Consider the following 23,879-nt stretch of genomic DNA (forward strand, 5'->3'; position numbering starts at 1 on the left):
ATGCATATAAAATGCCTAAAGTCAAATAGTGGGGGAGAACATTTATCCAATGAATTTAGTGACTATTTAAGAGAGTATAAGATAAAGAGACAAGTTTACATGCACGTACACCATGTAGCAAAATGGGGCTACATTATCGAAGTTGTCTATGCATTGATAAATGAGAAAGAGATGCATCATTATTTTTGGGCTGAAGTAGTAGCAACTAAAGTTTATATCATGAACAAGGTGCTCATTACAATAGTTCATAACCTGAACAAAAGTTTACTAGTAGAAAACAAGATTTGGCACACTTGAAAGTGTTTGGTGTATTGCTTATATACATGTACCATATGAGGTGAAAAGAAAGTTGGATCCCCCAAGGTAGAAAAATGTATGTTCATTCATTATTCTCTTGAGTAGAAAGGTTATAGATGCTATAACCCCACTATGCATGAGTGATGCGAGTGATACAAGTGATCAGGAATGTTATGTTTAATTAGAGGAGTAGTTTTTGGTATACACCAGTGAAGGATTCTAGAGAGACTGAAGTAAAGAATCAGACTGGTACCTTAAATACTGATGAGAAGCAATCATATGCACATGGTGGACCATGAGAATCCTCTAGTAGTGGATCTATTATGAGATCTTGGTCAAGCATATTGAAGAAAAATCCTCTAGCAAATGGATTTATTGAAGAAAAATCCTCTAGCAAATGGATTTATTATGAATTCCTAGTTAGGCAAGTTAAGGTAGAATCTTAAGAATTTTGATTTGTCATGTGTAAAGAGAATGCAAGGGAGAGGGAGAGCTTGAGTTCCTTACAAGAAAACATACACACATAAATACACACAAAACAGAGCAAGACACGAGAGGGATGGCTAAATTTTCTTCTATCTTCTTCTCTTCTCTACAACCTGTTTTGGTGAAAAGCCACCGTACACAATTACTCATTGTTAATGTATATTAGATACAAAACATCAAAAGATAACTGTACAAGCAGATAAATAAAAGATAAGTAATCAAACCATTTACATATATTGCTGCTTCTGTGAATGAATGAATGAGTGAATACATAAGCGGTGTGCTTTATGCCATAAGATGCTAACATGTGTGATACAAAGAGTAACATACATTCAATATGTCGGTTAGATCCTCGTATTAAATGACGAAGGATAAAACTACGAGTTAGCACCTCTGGCACACCCAACCAGTGGGGCAATTTGCCCCGTAGATAAAAGTCAAACCCACTTGATGACAAGGATAAGTATAAGTAAAACCAGGTTCTGTAACTTCTTCAAAGAAATCCTTCAAAAACCTAATCTAGTTCTATCTAAAGGGTTTCTAGAATCTATATCTATAATATGGGCTGATGGATGTGCTTGCCTATAGGATTGAAATTGAGATTGTAAATAATTTGAAAAAGAATGTGAAGGAATATCTAGATTATCTCGATTGTCAGCTTCCTAATCATCTTCTATCTACTCTTCGGCTTTCGACTAGTTACTCTAACCATATAGTCAAGTAATGGCACCTCGACGTTGTGCTCGAGTCACTCCTCTGGAGAAAGACTGACCCTCACCCTTCTGTGTAAATTCATTGAATCTTCATGATCACTCTGCACTATCATTGATTGTTTGATGGTTTTTTAATTCAATGGTAGCACAACCCTGCTAAATTTTGCAACGATTCTCTACACTATTCGCTAACTTGAAGGAAGAGGCAGATTGTTGGAGTGCGATGTTTCCACTACCTCTAGTATACAGTCTGCACATCTTTGCATCTCCTTCTATACTTGCACTAAACCCCAGAGTTCTCCTATCTTGCCTTCATTTTCTTTGACATATTCCTCACTCTCATCCTACAATCTTTGAAGATTTAACTTGTATTCATCTAGCTTTTTTACTGTGTCTTTGAATTCTTTATTGGATGCATCTTTTTCCTTCTGTTTATTAATTCTGGCAAAAACTTGAACTGCATCATCTTCCAATTGTGCATTGCTCTCCTTCAATTGTTGATTTGACAGCATTAATGCTTCAGCTTCATTTTGAATTGTTCTTCATTATGATGAAATGCATGCTTGCTCCTAAATCACAACATACTACATTCGAAGTTGAGCTAGTGTTGGATCTTCAAATGGACCAGCCTAGTCTCCTTTGCCTTCCCTTGCAAAATACCCTTAATTCATATGTGTAGTCTCTTTGGTTGGTTTTGTTGAATAGGACCAAGTTGTCCAAATGGTCCAACTCCTCCAGCTTCTTCGTCGGATCCGCCTACGCGTGCCAGATTCATCATCATCTCTCTCTCTCTCTCTCTCTCTCTCTCTCTCTCTCTCTCTCTCTCTCTCTCTCTCTCTCTCTCTCTCTCTCTCTCTCTCTCTCTCTCTCTCTCTCTCTCTACTAGCGTGCACTCCATCTCTATCTTTTCAAATAGAAATGAACATGTCTCGATGCTATGGAACATGTCATCCACCTTATATTTTTAAAATAAAGAGATCAAAAGGAACAAAAGATATACAAATTAATTTGTTGTGATCTTTAAGAAGCCAATGTAGACAGAACGCATTTACAATAGCATCATATGGCTCCACACATACAACACGTCAGCCCTCATAACGGGCCACTAGAGCGAAATCCCATGCTCTTGATAGTTCAATAACTACATTTCCCACTTTTGAGCATAAATTTACAATGAATTCCTAGAACTCTCTTCCACGACGCTGACAACCTCTTGCAAACAATCAATTCCAATAGCCATATTACGACAAGATCCTTCAATTTCAAACATAAAATAAGTACAACATGCTGTCCATCTCTTGACCTCACCCAATTTGCTTGGACACTATTATTGAAAATAAAATCAATCATGGGTGGAGGATGAACACTTGCCACTACGCTTGTGAAGGTTGCGCAAATGAGAGTATAGACCTTTAAATTAGGTCACAAGTGTCAATAAATAGGAAACCAATAAAATGCAAATGCTCAAAGCACACAAAAAATTTGCAAGATTTAAGCTCACCAAAGTTCCATACACTCGCCCTTACAATAGACAACAATGAAGAATTGTCCAGATAGGCCTCATCAATATATGTAAGATGCTCTCTCTAAGATCTTTGATCCTTATTCATCATTCATATGCTCAAAATCTAAGTGCTTGTGTAAGTAGGCAATTCATGCCTCGTTATGCACTTGTGTCTTGTTACACACTTGATAAGAGTAGCAAGCACATCCTTAGCCTGCTTAACAGTTTTACGTGAGAAAATATGAGGAAAAATGCTCTAAGATTATAATGTAGTTGGTCTCATCAAGATTATCCTCAATAGAAAGCATCCCAAATATATCATTACCTACCATTTTAGCTTGCAAAATAACGACACAAAATGCAAATATCCCAACAACCTATAGGTATTGTTAATGCACACTGATGAATGCAATCGAGATGGCCTGATAATAGATCTTTGATGGATGAAGAAACTTGCAAAGTGTATGAAAAACTTGTAAAGTGTATAGAAAAAACTTGTAAAGTGTATGAAAAACTTGTAAACTTGTAAAGTGTATAAAAAACTTACATTGAAAAATGGTAAAGTGTAGTGTAGAAATGTTATTGTGGCATGCAAAAGTCGATGATAATGATAATGATGATGACAAAGCTATTGATGAGATGAGCTCGAAGATGCAATGTCCAACAACAGAGAAATATGATGATGCACACACACATGTACATATATATCTTTTAAAGCACATATCTATGTTGTTTGCCTTAGGATATGGGGTAACATTGAGCTTATTGAATATATTTTTGAGGACTCACCTGTGTGTGTGTGTGTGTGTGTGTGTGTGTGTGTGTGTGTGTGTGTTTTAGGACTCACCTATGTATATGTATGCATATCTTTTGGTGCACATATCCTATTTTGTTCACCTTAGGATATGGGGCAACATTGAGCTTATTGTGTATATTTTTGAGGACTCATCTAAGCTTTCCATGTAGCATTATGCATACAATATGGCCCTACTTTTTCCTATGTATAGAGAGCATGGGTGAGGACTCACCTATGTTTATGCATATAGATCTTTTGGTTCACATATCCTATGTTGGTATACATATATATTGTTTTGGTGCACATATCGTATTTTGTTTGCCTTAGGATATGGGGTAACATTGAGCTTATTGTGTATATTTTTAAGTACTCACCTAAGCCCACCATGTGGCATTATGCATACAGGATGGCCCTACTTTTTCCTATATATAGAGAGCATGGGTGAGAGAAATGTCATTCCCCTCTAGTCCAAGTTGTGGCTCAGTGTTGTGGAGTCCATCCTTTTGTTATTTCTTAGATTAGTAAGTTAAGTGAGTTCATCTCCTCCTTGTTCTCTTAGGAGTGTTGCTTAGGGTGTGGCTTGCTCACTCTTAAGAACTCCCCACTTGTGAGAGGCTTGCAATTGAGAGCTTTTTTGGGTTTGCCTTTATCTCATTGCTGTTTCCTTGTCATTTACTTGAGCGTAGGCTTGTGAATGAGAGGTGAGTGTGGTGTGGAGGTGATTTCTTTGCTTTTTCTTTTATATTAGGTTCCTTTCCCTCATTACCCTCTTCCTTTCTCCTTTCATTTCCTTTAGATTAGCATATTCTTTATTCTTTATTTGGTATTCAAAGGCTTGGGTGAGAGACAAGCTCTTGGATGACCTCCCATGGGTATATTCCATCGACTCATGTGAATGCCCACACTAGAGAGAGCACCTCATTGGTGGCTTAATAATGGTTTTTTTTCTGAGATAAGTTTGCAAAGAATCATCAACAAACATCTTGGCTTCATCAACAAGTGAAAGATCATATGAGGCCAAACCTCTTATGTAAGTTGTGGGTTTTTTTAGGATTTCCTTGGTTATTATTTGCATATTTTCTTGAAGGGTGCAAGGAAGCATGAAAGAAGGAGCTATTATTTTTCTTAAGATGTGCCATGACCAAGGCACTATAGCCATAAAAAAGGAAGAAAGTTGGCACCGATCATAGTTGGGCACTAGCGTAAAGGGGCACCATACATTTAATGTACACATAAAAACCAAGGGATATCACATGCCATGGCCATGGAAAGGGTCCCTAGTAAGCCTGGGTCCCTAGTAAGCCTATAGTGGAGAAGTGAAATTGGTTAGCTCGCAAGCCCAATTACGGTTAGCTCGCAAGCCCAATTACACTATAACCCTTGGCCACCCTAGAGAGCCTATAGTTTGCATCTCGATTTGCTCACAGGAACCTCTCACAAGAAAAGCAACAAGGGAGCTTGTCATAGCTCTATAGGAAGGCACAAGTAGGCTAACCAAGGTTCCTGTTGTGGTAGAGGTGGCCTAGCACCAAAGTAAGAAGAGGTGTTAAGAACTACAACAAAGACATTGAGTGTCGGAGCTAAGCAAGAAATGGTGACGGGAGCCCAACCCCCCAAGTGGGATCTACGGGTGAGAGGGGCCGATTTTGGGCGGGGGTGATTTGAGCCGTCGGATCCCCGAAAGTAAACTAGGGTCCGAAAGTAAACTAGGGCTGCCGCGCACATATATTAATAAAGGCCGAACACATTAGCTAGCAGAAATTATAGCCTAATGGTAAGACTCTGGCCGCTCTAGCGGCACGTCGTGGGTTCAAATCATTCTTTTGCAATTTGAGACTTAGGCAAAAAAATTATAAGTCCAAACTCGGACACTGGAGTAAACTAGGCAATTTGGCAAGCCCCCGACAAAAAAAACTCGGCCTGCGAAGTAAACTAGGGATCCTACAAAAAAAAAACTCGGCCTGTGAAGTAAACTAGGATCCCTAGTTTACTTCGTAGGCCGAGTTTTTTTCGGCCCTAGTTTACTTTCGGGGATCCGACGGCCCGGATCGGCCCCGCCCAAAATCGGGCCCCCTCAGCCGTCGATCCCACTTGAACCCCCTCTTAAATGCACCGTGTGATTTAGAGACGAGGCCCCCCTCCCCTTCCCCCTCTTCCCAATGGCAAAGGGAGGGGGGGGACATATGAACACCGGCGCCCAAACCCCCCTAGCCCCAAGTAAGGAAATGTAGAAAACAAATTAAGCATTCAAGAAGAGGGGTCCCGGTGCTAAGATTTTATGGGATGCGTGAGTGGACAAGTTGGCAATGTAGACAGTTCATGTGGTTCTACAATACAAGCGTGGACCACACATGCTCCATATACTCCACAATCACAAATGCACCCGTGTGACCTCCCAGTGCTGGGAGGTCATAATCACAAATGCACCTGTGTGACCTCCCAGCATCTGCTAGTTCAAAAGGGCATAAATCTTACGAGCAATGAGGTGCAAGCTCTATAAGGAACGACATTTGTTCTGAAAAATGAGAGTTTTCAAGAAGACAACACAAAAACAACTAGACTCGTGAGGTATAGGATAGGAGTGTCACCAAAAATAATAGAAAAGAGGATAGAAAATGCTCTGACTTTGTCAGCTTTAAAGGGTTGTGAAGAAAATGGAACATGAGGTGTTTGTAGTAGAGACTGACTCTTCATGGATGCAAGGTGAGAGGTATGATGTGATGATTACAAAATTACCATGTTGTACATGTCCAGATTTTTAGATAAGAGCATGTGGTGAACATCCATTTGTTGTATGTAAGCATATGTATTTTGTTAGATGTAAGCATATGTATTTTGTTAGATGTAAGCATATGTATTTTGTCTACTTGCGTGTATTGGGCTCAATGCAAACAATAACATGTTCATACACCAACCACATCTGAAGAAGGAAGACCTTGCCATGATTGCCAGAAGGCCAATGCCAGTGTAAGCATGCGGTGTCGAGGGATCATTTCTGTGTATCTCTCCTTGAAAATGGCTTGATCGCATGCCTTCGAATGGTTTTTTTGTAATCCTATTTAGGAATAGTGTCATAAAAATTCTTCATTTCCTAAAATCTGTGTCTTGCAACCATCTTTTTTTAAAGGAGAAAAATAGAAGTTTTTTATAATGTTAATGAAGATTACAATTGGTAATTGTGTTTCTTTCAAACAACTCTGTGAACTGTTTGGCGATAATTAACTTTTATTCAATTATTGAATAGAATGGAATTCAATTTTGCGTTGTCGAATAATGAGTGAACAGAGTGGCGACAAAGAACTTCTAATAAAATTTAAAAAATAAAGGGAATTCCCTTATTCTTTTTCTAATAATGAGTGAACAGTGTGGCGGTGATGAACTTTGATTAATTTAATATTAAAAATGAAAATCACTTTTTCTTTTGCAAATAACGAGAGACACTTTATGCACACCTAAGAAAGGAGTGGTGTCCATTTTTGCATGCACCTAAAAAATGAGAGGTAATCCTTGTATTGCTAAACCATTTAGAGGAATGGGGTTCCTTTCTACATGCACCTAGTCAATGAGAGGAATGGGGTTCCTTTCTACATGCACCTAGTCAATGAGAGGTAATCCTTGTATTGCTAAACCATTTAGAGGAATGGGGTTCCTTTCTACATGCACCCAGTCAATGAGAGGTAATCCTTACATGGCCAAACAAAAAAAAGAAGTGGGGTTTCTTAAATAAGTACTTTTTTCATGCAACAAAAAGGAGAGGTTCCAATTGAAGGTGGCATGCGGCGGAGGCTATAATTAGATAGATGTAAAACTATATGAGGTCCCCCTCTCTCATTAGATGTACCATAATTCCTCTAGTTAAACACATAGTCCCCCCCCTAAAGAAGCTCTTCCTCATTCCTTCTCTATCTCTCAACTCTAAACCCTAAACCCTCTTTCTCTCTCCCTCTCATCACTCCAACATGTCTACCTCTAGTAGTAGCACTGTTGACGAACATGAAAGAAGCCTTCACCAAGGTCTTGTCTAAGCTATTAGTGCAAGTCAGCAGAGAGAGATAAGACCCTGATGGTGAAATATTTAAGCACATGCAACAAGGTCTAGAAGCATAAAAGCTAAGGAATAAACTCAATGAAGATGGTCTGTTTGAAGATGGCGATGTATATCAATGTAATTTGAAATTGAGTAATGCAATAGGGATATGGTGAGCATTTGGATACATCACTGACAATGAAGAAACCATTCTTCAAGAGGAGCTTGGGAAGTTAGTGAAAGAGGGGATACCTAGTTTAGTAGTGGTGTAAGCAAACCATGTAGTGTTCCCCGCGTTAATTGAATAAAGGAGAATAATCAAGGCAACTAGAATATCTGTATGTGTGGATTTTCTCTTTTTGGTTAGTTAGAGCGCTCTCGTTTTTATGGACTTTTTCTTATGAATAGAATGTATTTTCCTTGGTGAACTTCATTGTGTACATGAATTTCTTTGAGCAAGTATGCTATCATTTATTTTTTTCCCTTCAATTTTAGTCCTCTCCTTAAAGTTATAAATTTGCTATTTTTGGTTAGAGAACTCTCATTTTTTTCCTTCAATATCTCTCCTCTCCTTAAAGTTTTGAATTTGAATATGCATATAAAGAGGGAGATAGATAAATAGAGGATATTGGGAAGGTAGTGAAAGAGAAGGACACCTAGTTTAGTAGTGTTAGAAGTCGACCATATAGTGTTGCCTATTAATTGAATAAAGGAGAGTAATCATGGAAAATAAAATATATAAATGTGGTGGATTTCCATTTTTTGGTTAGTTAGAGAGGGCTCTTGTTTTTATGGAGAGGGCTCTCGTTTTTATGGAGATTTTCTTAACTAGGGAATGCATTTTCCTTGGAAAACATTATTCATTGTGTACATGAATTTATTTGAGCAAGTATGGTATCGTTTGTTTTTTCTTCAATATCTCTTCTCTCCTTAAAGTAATGAATTAGGGAATTTGCATATAGAGAGGTCAAAAGATATAGAACAAGATATAGAGAGAAAGTGAGAGATAGAAAGACTAACCCCATAAGGAGAGGGAGAGAGAGAGACTAAGCATAAGGAAGAGGGAGAGATCAAAAGATGGGGAGGGATAAGAAAGCAAGGGTGAGGGGGGCCAGTTACAAGAAAGCGGGAGAGGGATTGGCGGAATCGATCCTTTTTCCCTCTCTCTCTCTCTCTCTCTCTCTCTCTCTCCCATTCTCTCTACATACATAAATATAGAGAGGGAGAGAGAGAGGACGGAGCACATAGAGACAGATGAAGAGGGAATGAAAGGGAGAGGGATAGAGAGAGGTAGAGATAGCATGAGGGTGCATGTTGAAGGTGAAGAGAAATAGAGAGAGAGACAGTGTGTGTGTGTGTGTAGAGGGAGAGGGAGAGAAAGTGTGTAGAGGGAGAGTGAGAGAGGGAGAAAGAGAGAGAGGGAGAGGGAGAGGGAGGGAGGGCATGGAGTGAGAGAGAGAGAGAGAGGGAGGGAGGGAGGGAGGGAGGGAGGGAGAGGGAGGGAGGGAGGGAGAGAGGGAGAGAGAGGGGGAGAGAGAGGGCTAGATAGGGAGAGAGAGCATATGGTGGCATGAGAGAGATGGAGAGGGATAGACAAAGGTGGAGAGAGCATGAGGGTGCGTGTTGAAGGAGGAAGAGAAAGAGAAAGAGAGGGAGAGGGAGAGAGTGTGTAGAGGGAGAACGAGAGAGAGGGAGGGAGGGAGAGGTATAGACATAGGCAGAGAGAGCATGAGGGTGCATGTTGAAGGAGGATGAGGGAGAGAGATAGAGTGTGTAGAGGGAGAAAGAGAGAGGGGGAAAGAGGGCATGGAGAGAGAGAGAGAGAGAGAGAGAGAGAGAGTTAGATAGGGGGAGTGAGCGTACAGTGGCAATGAGAGAGAGGGAGAGGGATAGATAGATCTAGAGAGGGAGAGGGTGTTTGTTATAGTGGGTTGGAGGGGGAGAGGGAGCATGAGGTGGGTGGGGGGGAGGGGGTGGGGTGGGGTGGGGTGGGGGGAGGAGGTGGGCTAGGCTCGGTTGGTGGGCTAGGCTCAGTTGGTGGGCTAGGCTGGGAGTAGGGAGGAAGAAAGGAAGGGAGGAAGGGAGAAGAAAGAGAAGACATGGGTATAAAGAGAGAGTGGTTGTTAAAAAAAACCCACTCGGAGAAACACGCTCCATGAATATCCCCTTACTTATTACCACCAAGCACCCATCTTTAAGACAGTCTTCAATCCGATCATCAGGATGCTACCGACATCAAGAAGGGGGGGGATGTTAATCCATTTTATGGTTAAGAAGGCTTGCCACACCTAATTATATGCCAAAGCACGAGTAACCTACATCAAATGTCAAGGATGGAAATACCAAACTCATGTACAAACAAGCCATGAAGCAATGGTGGACAAATCTCAAACTTGGATGAGTGCTCGTAAAGTTCCAATGGATAATTAATGGCATTTCGCACTCCAAGAGCATGCAGTAGTAATCTAGGATGTGCTCCCTAGTGTTATAATGCATCAATGTATTATGAGATGAAGGAATGTACAAGCAATAGGCCAAATAGAAGCTTTGGGCACCTGCTCGGCCACAGTTTAAGTGTGTGTGTGTGTGTGTGTGTGTGTGTGTGTGTGTGTGTGTGTGTGTGTGTGTGTGTGTGTCTGAATACTTATGGTCATGTATATAAGGCAATTTCTCTTATAATTCAATAACACTCTCCCATTGTGCAATTGAGATCTCCCTCTTGCTAAAAACCTCTCTCTATTCTTCTCTCTAATGCATGCTAGTGAGTGTGTGTGAGTGATTTGATGTGAGAGGAGGGATAGTGCCCATAATGCAATGCGACGTTGTGATAACACTCTCATGAGAGAAGGCGAATGATAAGCTCCCCATGGTGGTATTGAGCTTGGATATACCTTAAGGGTTATGAGTTTGGTCATCAGAAAGATCCCCCCCACAACAAGTTGAGGTGAGTGGTTCCCTCTGCTATCTATTAGCCTTAACATCTACACATGTCTGGAAAATATATGTTGATGTGATTGGTTCACATGAAGTGTCTCTATAATAGGTTTACATTATTATTGGTAATTATATATCTATCACATAGATTATTGGAGATTATAGGATTGCTATGAGTTCAAATGTTATTGCAAGTTCAATGCATGTGAAAGTTACTATACAAGTAACAATGTCTCACATTCTATCCCTCGATTATGAGCAAGAATTTGGATAAGAATAACTTTGAAGCATGGAATCTTAGAATAACAATTTCCTCATGGGAAAAGGATATTAGGAGTTTATTATAGGTGATGAGAAGGAGCCCTAGCTTTAGAAAGAAAATCCCACTCCATAATAGGTACAAGTCTTTAAGGCATGGCATGAGAGGCCCATCAAGGTTATGTATTGATTCTCTTTAGTGTGTCTGCGATTCTATGATTGGTCATATACATATACAAACAACACCTAGAGATGTGTGAGATACCTTGGTTAAGCTATATAGCACAAGTACAAAAGCTAGGAAGGTGTAGTTAAAGCAAGAGTTACATAATGTGCAAAGTAATGAGCTATGTATCAATGATTACCAATTGAAGGGCTTGCACATGCTCTCGCTTCTATTGGATCACCAATTTATGATGATGACTTGGTGTCAGTCACTTTGAATGGAATTGGAAAACACTATGATCAGTTTCAGACATCTATCCAAACTCAAAAAAAATTCCCAAACTTTGAGGACCTTAGAGCTCTTTTGATCAGTGAGTGAGGAGATGAATGTTGGAGATAAATCGTCCTTCAGTTAAATGCAAGATTAGGCCTTCTACATGGAAATAGGTAAGGTAGAGGTAGACCTTCATCTAGAAGTCAAGCTATAGGTCAATATGGAAACATGAATCATGGATAACAACAAAAGGATTTAAATTCACAAATAGGTGGAAGAGGCCACTCTAGAGGTAGAGGAGCCAGAGGGGCTGAGGTGGATGGTAAAGAGGTCAGAATGGAAATAACATAGAGTGCTAATATTATGCCAAACCAAGGTATATAGAGAAGGATTGCCATAAAATGCAGAATGACATAAAAGTGGGAAGCAAGGGAACTATGCAACATCATCAAGTACGCAGGCTGAAGATAGAACCTGAACAACTTTTGATGATAAAGCATATGCTTAGTTCCACAACTGTAGATGCACCAAATTCACAAGATGTATGATTTGTTGATTTAAGTCCCTCTAGCCACATGACCAACCATGATGAGTGGTTCAAAGAATATGTATGGATGTTAGCCTAGATCTTTAGTGACCTTAGGACTTAAGGGTATTCAGATTGATGTGGCTAGATATTTCTTAGCTGACATGTAGGAAATAATATTTTATGCTAGAGATGCTATCAAGAAGAAGTGCTCAAGATAGGGCACGATTTTATGCTGATAGTAAGCGCTCATCATCAAGGGAGTTTTCTGAGGGAATTCTTATGTGGTTGAGAGTACCCAAGAGTTCTAAGAATTTCAAGATGGGAAAGGTTGTGAAATTACCCCTAGGTATTTTGGACCTTACAAGATTCTAAAAAGGATTGGTGAAGTTTCTTATAAACTAGAATTGCCTCCAAATGCATGAGTTTATCCAATTTTCCAATTGAGAAGGCTTAGTGAGAAACTTGGCATAGCAAGGATAACAATTTGTCACCTCAGGATCTTGTTGATATTCAGGACTTGTCCTTTGTTGGAGCTCATTGTTGTTGACTTTAAGGAGAGGAACCTTAGGATTAAGTTGATTCCTAAATAGGGCCAAAAAGAACTCAACTTGGGAGTTAGTAGCTACTTGAGACATAGATTCCTTCCATTCATTTACAAGGATGTAAATGTCTAAGGAGGGAAAGAATGTTCTATCCTGATGTGAACCTTGGGTTAGTTAACCTAATCTAGGGATTAAGGGAACCTTAAATTAGGGATACAGATGGATTCTAGAAGTATGTTATGTACTTGATGCAAACCTTGGGTTACTTGACCTAATCTGGGGGTTATAAGTATGTAAATGTCTAAGGAGGGGAATTATGTTATGTACTTGATGTGAACCTTGGGATAGTTAAACTAATCTAGGGGTTATGGGAACCTTGGAGAGGGATACAAACTGATTCTAGAAGCACGTTATGTATTTGATATAAAGCTTTGGTTATTTAGCTCTAATTTTGCTTCGGCAATGTTCTTAAACTCCTTCTTTTCCAAGGCTTCAAAGTGCAATTCTTCTCATTTGCTTCCTTTAGTCCACATGCTTTGACCACCTGACTACGCTTGTCACATGGTCAAACCTTAGGTTATTCAGCTCTAATTCTACTTCGGCATTGTTCCCAAACTCCTCCTTTCCAAGGCTTCAAAGTGCCATTATTTTTCATCTTCTTCCTTCAACCCACATGCTTTGACCACGTGACTAGGTTTGTCTCACAGTAGAAACACTTTGCCTTAGAATTATTTTTCTTTTCAGAAGCATTGGGGTACTAGAGCCCTTTACCTTGTCTTTCTTTACATTTTTGGAGAATGTTGTGTCATCTACCATCTCTCGCTTTGAAACGTATCTCCTCCTCCAACTAGCATTGTGCTGAAATATTCAAAAGTAAGAGGTAGGTTGTGCACCTGCATGTTCAGTGAGGTCACCAAACTATCATACTTTGGGGGCAACACTTGATGCATCTTTGTGTCAATTCTTCACTAGTCTTAGTGAAACCCATTGCCACCATATGATCTTGCAGATTCTTTATCCACAAAATGTATTGCTTTGTTACTTCTCCATCAGAATGCCTTTCTGCTGTAAGCTCATTATCAAGGTTTTGATCCTTGTCTAATTCCTCGTCTCATACAGGTTCTTTAGAATTTGCCATGCTTTAGAAGCTATGGCACTATGCTAAATCATGATCATCACCAAATCAGTGATGCTGGTGAGATGATGGCACATAGCTTAACTGCATTCCTTTAACTCCATGCCAAAGTGAGAACATGATCTAGTGGTATGGTCTATAGTGGATATGAGTAGTGCATACCTTCCTAGTCCACGGATCATTGTCGTGGTGGTGATAGGAGATATATAGACATAATGATATTTTTTAACAACTACATGGCATATATGATATTTTTTATAACTGCTAGGAGACATATGGACATATATGATATTATTTTATAATTGCATGGTATTTCAAAGTTTCAAAATATTTTCAGAGATATATGATATTATTTTATAAGTTCATGCATTTCAGAGTTTCAAAATATTTTGATATAGCAGATGATTATAAGTTTATTTAAATGTCTGGTTTTCAAAAGAAAAGTATGCATGGACTACATGCATGAACTATTTTTAGTTCTTTCTATTGGGTGCATGAGTAATGAATAAGGAAAATCAATTATAGGTGTGTGAGTTCACACCGGCTCCATAGGCCTAGTGATGGGGGCAGGGTGGCATTGGGATTCGATAGGGTCTAGGATCAAGCTATGGATCTGGTCAAAGTCGAAAAAGGATAAAACACTTGGAAAGCGGGTGAGGCAGGGTGGACCCGCCGAGCATGTGGGTGCCTTCCAAAAATGAGATCAAAAAATTGTTTAACTCTAGAGACCTAGAACAAATTGGGAACTAAATTATTAGAATGTAGAAATGTTAGTCGGAATGTGTTGAAGTTGTCATCCCACGGGAGCCGAAAATCATCTCTTACTTGTGAGAATTATGAGGGAGACATGCATCAAGAGGAGTCATGCACTTTTCCTAGCATGAGAGGTTTCTAGTGTAATTGTGTAAAGCATATTGCTAGATAAAACCGAATACTAGGCCATTGTTGTATGAAGCCCCCCATGTGAGACTCTCCCCCTAGATGAGTCCTCCACTAAAGCCATATTCTAATAGATGTAGAGGGTGAGGGTCCTCACAGTGTTTCAAAGATTTTCCAATGCAGCCTCATAACTATCCAAATGTTGAGTGCTAGTGGTCGACTATGGTGGTAATTGTCCATGCATATTCTGAACATCTATCATAAAATAATTCATTTGGTTCCTCAGCTATGATTTTTAGTTTGGTTAAAAATTAGGAAAAAAATAGAGGTAATATTCTTAAATTTTTTGGGTAAGATGATCGCTTAAAAAGTGATCATTAAGGGGGCCTAATGAGAAGAATGCAGAGGGGAGAGGGTGATCATTAAGGGGGCCTAATGAGAAGAATGCAGAGGGGAGAGGGTGAGTTTGAGCTCCTTATAAATAAACTTCTTCACACACTCAAAGAGTAGACAAGCACACAAAAGAGAGTGGGATGGATGAATTTTCCACTAGCTTCTTCACTTCTCTACGACTATAACATTAAGATAAGAGTACATACTAAAAGGGAAAGTACTCTACTACTAAAACATATAAGGTCCAAAATGTAAACTTAACTATATGAGATAATCATATAACTCATCCCATGACTTGACTCATTACAATTGTAGCAAATTAACTCTTGTGCTTGTCTCCTAGGTCCCCTTCCAGCCTCTTGTGGTGCTTGTGCTCTAGGATTTTGCATTAAATTTAGATTTAGACTCTCTAGTTGTTGAGTTATCCCTTGGAGAAGCTCTTGTTGTGTAGCCTCAACTGCTCCTGGCGGTGCCATCCCACGACCTGACGACTCATTACAATTGTAGCAAATTAACTCTTGTTCTTGTCTCCTAGGTCCCCTTCCAGCCTCTCATGGTGCTTGAGCTCTAGGATTTTGCATTAAATTTAGATTTAGGCTCTCTAGTTGTTGAGTTATTCTTTGGAGAAGATCTTGTTGTGTAGCCTCAACTGCTCCTGGCGGTGCCATCCCTAAGACTATAGATGCCCCTAGTGCCAAATGAGCTAAAGGATCCTCGTGATGGCCCTCCTCTCTTCTTCCCATGTCCAATTCTACCTTAGGTCTAAATGATTGGAATCTCAACTTTCTATCTTTCTCTCTAGCCACTCTTAGTGCCTCTTCAAAGTTGATTGGAAATTTAGACTCTACCTTTTCTCTCAAGGGTGGGAAAATACCGGCTACAAACCTATCCCTCTTAAGAAAATTTGGGGATGCCTCACCTCGAGGTAAAGAGTTGATCCACCTGGTCCAAAGATCTTGGAACTTAGCCTCGTAATTTTGAAAGTCTTGCAAAGATTCTTGTTGATGTTGTAGTAGTTGGCCATAATCCTTCAAGGGTTTCACCTCTTCCATATTTGTTGATGAAGGCCTCTTGAAGTTCCTCCCATCCACCTTTGGTAGCTTGCGAGGCAGGGTACCATACCATGTCTTGGCTTCCTCCTTTAGGACAAGAGGGAAGGCCCTAATTTTTATGGCCTCAGTGTCTCACTCAGAAATGAGATGGGCCCTCTAGATTATCCAAAAACTCCATGGCATCTTCGTTTGCTCTCCCATGGAAGGTGGGAAAGAAGTAGCCATTTGGAAAAAATTCAAGAAGATGAGAGCTCAAGAAAATAAAGGAAGAAAACTTGCTATAGAGCTTAGGAAAAGTGGATATTAGGACATCAAAACAAATATCAATACATCAAATGTGAGCTCATAATTAAGAAGGGGTAAAATGAATGGTTCTTGGGATACATTGATCTCTACTAGCCGCTCAACCCCGAAGAGCAATGCAAGGCGTCGTTGGAAATTAACTTTATGGCTTAGAACCACATGAATTGACAAGGCTAGAATAGGTTGATAAGGATGATTTGGCCTAATTGGCAAATTAGGGCGGTTCATCCTCCTAAGACAAACCTAAGTGATAGGAAAATTGTAAACTAAAGGGGCTTGGAGAATAATCCTCAATGGGTGCACCAATTTATGAGGGTGATTTTCTTGAAAGGTGGCCTCCATCACCTCCCAAAAGAAACACACTCACTAAGACAAAAAAACAAGAGAGCTCTTGATCCTAAACCAACTCAATGGAAGAACAAAAAAGGAAGCATCCATGTCATAAATACACAACCCATTAATGGAAACTGAGACTTAAAACATATGGAATAGACCAAAGATTACTTATTAGTTCTCAAAGTACATGGAGAGAGAGAGAGAGAGAGAGAGAGAGAGAGAGAGTGGCTTAACCACACATGGATTTCACACACCTAGGGTGATATTGGCAAGAGCCACATGATGCGGTGAGCATAGAGAGGAAAACCAAAGACTTTGGTGAAGGTATGGGTGATGGGGAAAGCAGAGGCTAGCATGAGCTTGAGGACTAAGAGAAAACTTGTTCTTTGAAGTGGAGAGGGACTCCCTTAGTAGCAAGGATTTAAGTGGAGTGAAAATGGTTCGATGAAGAGGTTGTAATTGGACCAGGTCTCAAATGCTGCTAGGTCGATAGTGGAGAAAAATTCAAAAGATATGATTACAATTTTCTTTTGAGCCAAGATTTTTAAAGGCTATTTTAAATAGTTTTGGGGTGAAATCATTACAAAATGATGAATGTAATTGTGGGGTAAGAGAATGAGTGAAGAAGAGGTTTGGGTAAACTGTCCAAAATTTTTACAATCCACTGTTTTGGCTATAACTTTTTCTGTGTAGCTCGGATTGAGGAGCTTCCAAAATCAAAACTGAAGTTCGTCGCCGCATGCTCTGTAAATTTGACTTTTGGTTTCATGTAATAGTATGAACCAAAAAGTCTCATCCCCAAATTTTGAGTGGAAGATGGTCAAAATTTGAATTTAAAAATGTATACCCTGAAAAAGTCCTTTTGGTGGGTTTCCCATGTCTCCAAGACTTTTTTTACCAAGCCATGTTGGGAAGAAAAAGTGTACATATATGTATATAATATCAAATGGAATCTTGAATTATTTAGGCAAAATGCTCACCTCCTCTCCTTTGGTGATGTAAGACTTGTGTTGCACATGTGGAAAATTCCAATAAATGCTGTCTTTGGGCCCTCTTTGTGGATTATAATACTATCCCAATTCAAAATAATTTAAGCCATTATTCCCACCCTCCTTGACTTGGATTGCCAAACCTATTCTACTAGGCTTATTACTCGCCTTATATGGTGAAATCTAAAAAAAAATCCCACATGCCTTACATATGACCAAGATATATATATATAAGAAAATAATAATAGGAATTTTTACATTTTGGAATAGGCTATAGTTTTAAATATGAACAATGCTCATTAAATAAATGCAAGATGGGGTCCAAGAAATGGTGAAAAAGAATTGCCTTGGATAAATCCTCAAAATGACAAGGTTCTCCCATGAAGATTATGAAAATGTGGTAGTGGTTTGAAATATATTATGATAGGTTGTGCATCTACTCTCAAGCCCTTTTTAAAAATAAAAAAGTGAATGGATAACATAAATGAACTAGTGCATGTAATGTGTGAGGTTTTTTAACATTTTTAAGAAGTGATTTCTAGGGAAGGTGCTAAGCAGTGATCTAGAGGGTGTGCAAGAATGTGATTGTTTTGCAAAAAGTGCAAACTAGTGTGTGAAAGGGTGAATTTACAAATATGTGGGTACAAATAGTGGTTTCAAATAAATATGGCTCATATTTAGCCCTCCCCCTTTATTAGAGGTATTCATACCTCTAATAGAGGTATTCATCCCCCTTTATTAGAGGTATTCATACCTCTAATGGTGAACTGAAAAGGTACGCAAATGAGGAGGTATACTCTCCTGGATCAAATGTGTTGAATTGATCCTCTTTCTTGTCATCTAGATCTTCCTCTTGCTATTGCTGAATTAGAGATGCCTCCAATGATGGCTCTACCCCCTCTGGAAATATGGCTTCAACCTCCAGCCATTCACTCTAGTTTTATGTACTTTTCCAGATAGATCTTGCAATCTGTAACTACCATTGGCAAATTTCTACTGGATAATGAAAGGACCCTCCCATATTTGGAGAAATTTTTGTCATACCTGTTATCCAATCTACTATCATACCTGAGGATGAGCTCACCCAAATCTTTTCTTTTAAACTTCTTCTTAAGTAGAATCTTTACCTCATGAATGTGATCATAACTATCACCTATGATAATCAAGTCATCAACATAAATGACTACTAGTGTAATCCATCTATCACTCTTTCTCATATAAAGTGAGAAATTAGCATTAGATATCTGAAATTTAATAGTGACAAGATAATCCTCTATCTTGTCTAACCATGCTCTAGGTGCCTACTCTACAAGCCATATAAGGTTTCACATAACATGTAAAAACAAAATTTGGGTGTGCAAGATCCTCATATCCTAGTGGCTATGTAAACTTTCTCCTGTATGTAAAAATGCAGTCTTTACATTTATTTTACCAGTCATAGAAATTATCTTACGGTTGCCATCCTAGCAACTGGGCTAAATGTCTCCTAGTTGATGACATATGTATATGCATATTCCTTGGCAACCAATCCAACCTTGTACATGTTAACAAAACCATTTGAATTGTTTTTCACTTTATAAACCCACTTGCATCAATTAGCCTTCTTTTTCTTTGGCAAAGGCATCACAAAATCCCATATCTCATTAGCATCTATCATAGCCATCTCTTCATCCATGGCATCTTCCCAATGCTTATATCCAACTACCTCCTCAAACCATGTGGGCTCTACCTCTTTTATAGCTTTGATCATACATGGAAATGATGGGCTGCATACCTATCATATCTTCATCCATGGTATCTCCCAATGCTTATATCCAACTGTCTCCTCAAATCATACAGGATCTACCTCTTCTATAGCTTTGATCAAACATAAAAATGATGCGTTGTACACCTATCATATCTTAACCTATCCATTAGATATATAACTCTAGTAGACAAGTGTACAACTAGATCATTGCTAGCCAGTTGTTCTCAACACAACTCCTTATACATGAGTGTTACACACAAGATCCCAAACTCCTCATCCAGGCTTTGTTCCAAGCTGTTCTCAACACTACTCCTTGTACATGAGTGTAACACACAAGATCCCAAACTCCTCATCAAGGCTTCATTCCCGAGCCACTATCTCCATCAATCTATAGGCACTATAAAAGACCGATCCACCTTTTCATTTCCCTTGTGTGGTGATACATGTGAACTTGTTGAACTTTTAGCACCTATAGTACCACCACATTGTCAAGCTCAACTAATGTTGACATTTGAGCATGGGTGATAGCTTCTAACTTATGCCTCTAGCATAGTCGGTGCCAATTATAATTGATACACTGCCAATGGTGGGGATGACATGCTGTGTGACAACCACATTTGGATTACTAGAGTATGGCATAGTTATAGCACCAGCTCATATAGTTGGGTTCGCACTATGGACCGACCATTATATGTTATAATAGGAGAGTACTTTCCCTTATAGTATGTACTCTAGTATATACTCTTATCTCTTTAGTTTATGGTTGTAGATAAGAGAAGAAGATAGAAGAAAATTCAGCCATTCATCTCTCTCTTGCATCTTGCTCTCTCTTAAGTGTGTGTGTTTACTTATACAAGGAACTTAATCTCTCCCTCTCCCCCACATTCTCTTTATGGTATTAGAGCTTTAGTGCATGTGAGAGCTAAGGAGGCAAAAAAGAGTTAAGAATAGTACAACACACGAGTAAGTGTATTTCTATCTCTTTCTCTCTTTGATTTTTGAGCAACACCTTTGGTAGCTGTGAGCCACTGGCAAATACGGAAGTCACTATCTCATATGGAGGCATCCTCTTGGGTGTGAAGGAAGAAGATTTAGTACATACTTTTTCTGCAATTTGAGTGCATTTTAGGCCCATTTCTGCTCTACAAGTTTTTTGTAGTAGGGACTCTATAAAGTGCAATTTCAACCATGTATGTCCAATTTCTAGTTTGATATAAAGTTACAACATAAATTTGGTTGTAGGACAATCTGTGGAGAGAATCTAATTGCTGCACATATTGGTGAATGTATTTTTATGTGAGTGGTTCATATATAGTTACAATACCACTATACTACAGATTGGAGGTTTGTTGCAAATTGTAAAAGTTCTTTACAAACATTGGTTAGTAAGTTGTTTTGTAGGTAATCATGTCTGACAATCTATCCCAAATTGTAAGTGAGAAGCTAGACAAGAATAACTTCCAAGCATGGAAGTTCAAGATGACCAGTTTTCTTATGGGAAAATGATATTGGGAGTTCAGCACATGTGATAAAAAGGAGCCAGAGATTGGTGAAGAAAATCCCACCCCTCAGCCAGATGTGCAGACACAAAAGGCATGGCATGAAAGAGCTAGAAAGGTGCTATATTAGTTGTCTATCAATATAAGAGATCTTCTCTATGATTATTCATATATAAGATGCATAAATGCCTAAGGGAGCTTAGGACAGCTTGGTGAAGATGTACAACATAAATGCTCAAGCTCAAAAGATGCAGGAGCTACATAATGTGATTAGAGGGAAGCTGAGTATATATGATTACTCAATGAAGGTTAAAGATGAAGGGCTTGTAGCACATGCCCTTTCTTCTATTGGATCACTAGTACATGATGATGATTTGGCTTTGTGACCTTGAATTATCTTAGCAAATACAACTAGTTTCAAACCTCCATTGGAGTTCGAGAGAACTTTCCTGATTTTTAGGAATTGATTACTCTCCTCATCCATGAGTAGACTAATATTAGGGGAGGCTAATCCACTAGAAATTCACATGAGTAGGTCTTCTACTTAGATACAGGTAGAGGCAGAGGAAGATCATGCTAAAGGACATAGTGTAGGCCATTTTGGAAGGCTATTTTGGAAACAAAAATCATAGGTAACAACAACATGAATCTAATGTATGAACAAGTGGAAGAGGCCACTCTAGAGGAAAAGGGAGCCAAAGAGGCTAAGGTAGTTAGTAAAGAAATCAAAACGTAAATAGCATAGAGTGTTGTTATTATAGAAAACTAGGACACATGCTAAAGGACTGTTATAAAAAGAGGAATAATATCAAAAGTGAAAAGTTACAATAATGCAACTATGCATCATCACAAGTAAACAAGGTGATGACATAAGTGAGTAGCTATATATGATATAGCACATACTTAGTTCCACGACATGAGATGTGTTAGGATTGGGAGATATTTGGTATGTGGATTCTGGAATCTCTAACCACATGACTAGTCACGGTGAGTGATTTAGAGATATGTAAAAAATGAAAAAACCAAGTTATGTAGAAACATGTGATAATATTACACACCCCATTGCACAAGTTCATAAAGTGCCATTATCTATACAAGATGAAAAAATGAAGTACTTGATAGATGTACTTTATGTTCCAAACATTACTAGTTTATGTTGGATAGTGGTTTTAAGCAGGGTTTGCCAGAGAGGTTCAATCCTCAAGGGTGTTTTATGAAAGACTTCAAAAATCAATACTTGGTTATAAAGGGTAATAGAAATGGCAAGATGTTTACTTTGGATATTAGCATGCATGAGAGGTGAAGGCAACCATGTTTGGGCATGGGGAAGATATTGACATATGGCACAAGTGCATTGGTCATATGAATATATAACTACTCAAGTGTATGCAGGTTCTATGTTTGGACATGTGATAAGTGTCATTACAGATATTAACATATAGCATGAGTGTATTAGTCGTATGAATATATAATTTCAGCTTTTATCAAACCGATCAACTATTACATAAATGTTGTCCCACCCCTTCTTGTGGTAGGAAGACCCATGATAAAATCCATTACTATGTGAGTCCATTGACCCTATGGAATGGGTAAAGGCTGAAGCAAAACACCGTGATTTTATGTGGAATCCTTATTGAGTTGACAAGGCATACATTTAGCAACATATTCCTTCACATCACTCCAAAGGCCTTTCCAATCAAAGCTCTTTTTGATGGCATCATAGGGTTTAAACAACGCCAAATGTCCTGCCATGGGAGAAGAATGCATCTCATCCAACACCTTCTTCTTGAAAGCATCTCATCCAACACCTTCTTCTTGAAAGCCAAATGAGGTACATAATATCAAAATATCCATAAATAACCACATGCCTTGTTACCCATAGGTAACAAATTGAGTATCTCTTGTGTGAATACTGTAAACCAACTTTTGCATGGATAGGCAAATCAACCCCATCATGCCTCACAAAATAATGGAATAAACCCTCCATCACATGGAAAAATCCATCAACATGGATCCCATCATAAATAAAAATATCATGAATAGCATCATCCCAAGAATAATATCACGAGAAACAACATCATCAGGATAACATCATCATCATAATGGTCAAGAGAAAGCAAAAAGTACATAATCACTACATCATCATCATAATCAGCATAAAGATCAATATCATGTGAACCTGGAAAATCATAAAATAAGATTACATCAATGTGATCAACCACAATCATGCATAATCGACTTAAATTATAGAGCCTCCAAATCTGGATCATGTGTAGTATGAGTCTCCACACCCGCATGAAGAAATAGCTCACCATAAATAGAGTAAAAGATACTCATCATATCTGTATCAATATCAATACTAGCCAACGCTAGCTCCTCTAGATCATTATCAAGAATTAGTGAGAGAGTATCATCGACTACATCACCACCAGAAACTGGATCAAGAATCTGCATATCCGCAAGTAGAGTAGAAACTATGAGCATGTCATCCTCCTTGGAAAAACCAAGGCCACTCCAATCATAAGGATGTTGATAAGACACATGAAAACAAGAAGCTATTGGATGTCGAGTATGAAAAGCTAACATCATTGACACAGCCAACTCAAGAACCATGGAAAACCACACCTTTGGACTACGAAGTGATATGCAATCAAAATCACTATCTGACACCAAAGCCTTCTCCTCTACTATGGGTTTATCTTCCAACTCAAGAGCTCTATGTAATCGGCCATCATTAACAGAGTATAACTCTAGTGAATCATCATCATCCTGACCATCAGCCATACCCTGGGATATAACCGATGCAAAGCTAAGGACATCCGAGGACTCCTCCTAGCAATACTGGCCTTCCTGTTCCTCCCATGCACCCTCAACTCTCACCATATCCATCCCATCATCCTGGCTATCAAGTTCAACATCACTTTGATCATTATCATCATTTGAATCTAAGTCACTCTCATCCAAGCTATCATACTCCTCCCTCAAGGATTTACCAGCTACGTGTAATGCTTCTATCTTTAG

At 38.9% G+C, this 23,879-nt stretch overlaps 1 pseudogene; it reads right to left on the minus strand.

Annotated features, from left to right (window-relative positions):
- Nucleotides 1–23,642, minus strand: part of LOC147624451 (putative E3 ubiquitin-protein ligase XBAT31) — a 44,044-nt pseudogene extending 20,402 nt beyond the window's left edge.
- Nucleotides 23,643–23,879: the final 237 nt, after the last annotated feature.

The sequence above is a fragment of the Cibotium barometz genome, chromosome 25 (assembly GCF_041138505.1).
Source record: "Cibotium barometz isolate CiBa-2024 chromosome 25, ASM4113850v1, whole genome shotgun sequence".
Lineage (NCBI taxonomy): Eukaryota > Viridiplantae > Streptophyta > Polypodiopsida > Cyatheales > Cibotiaceae > Cibotium > Cibotium barometz.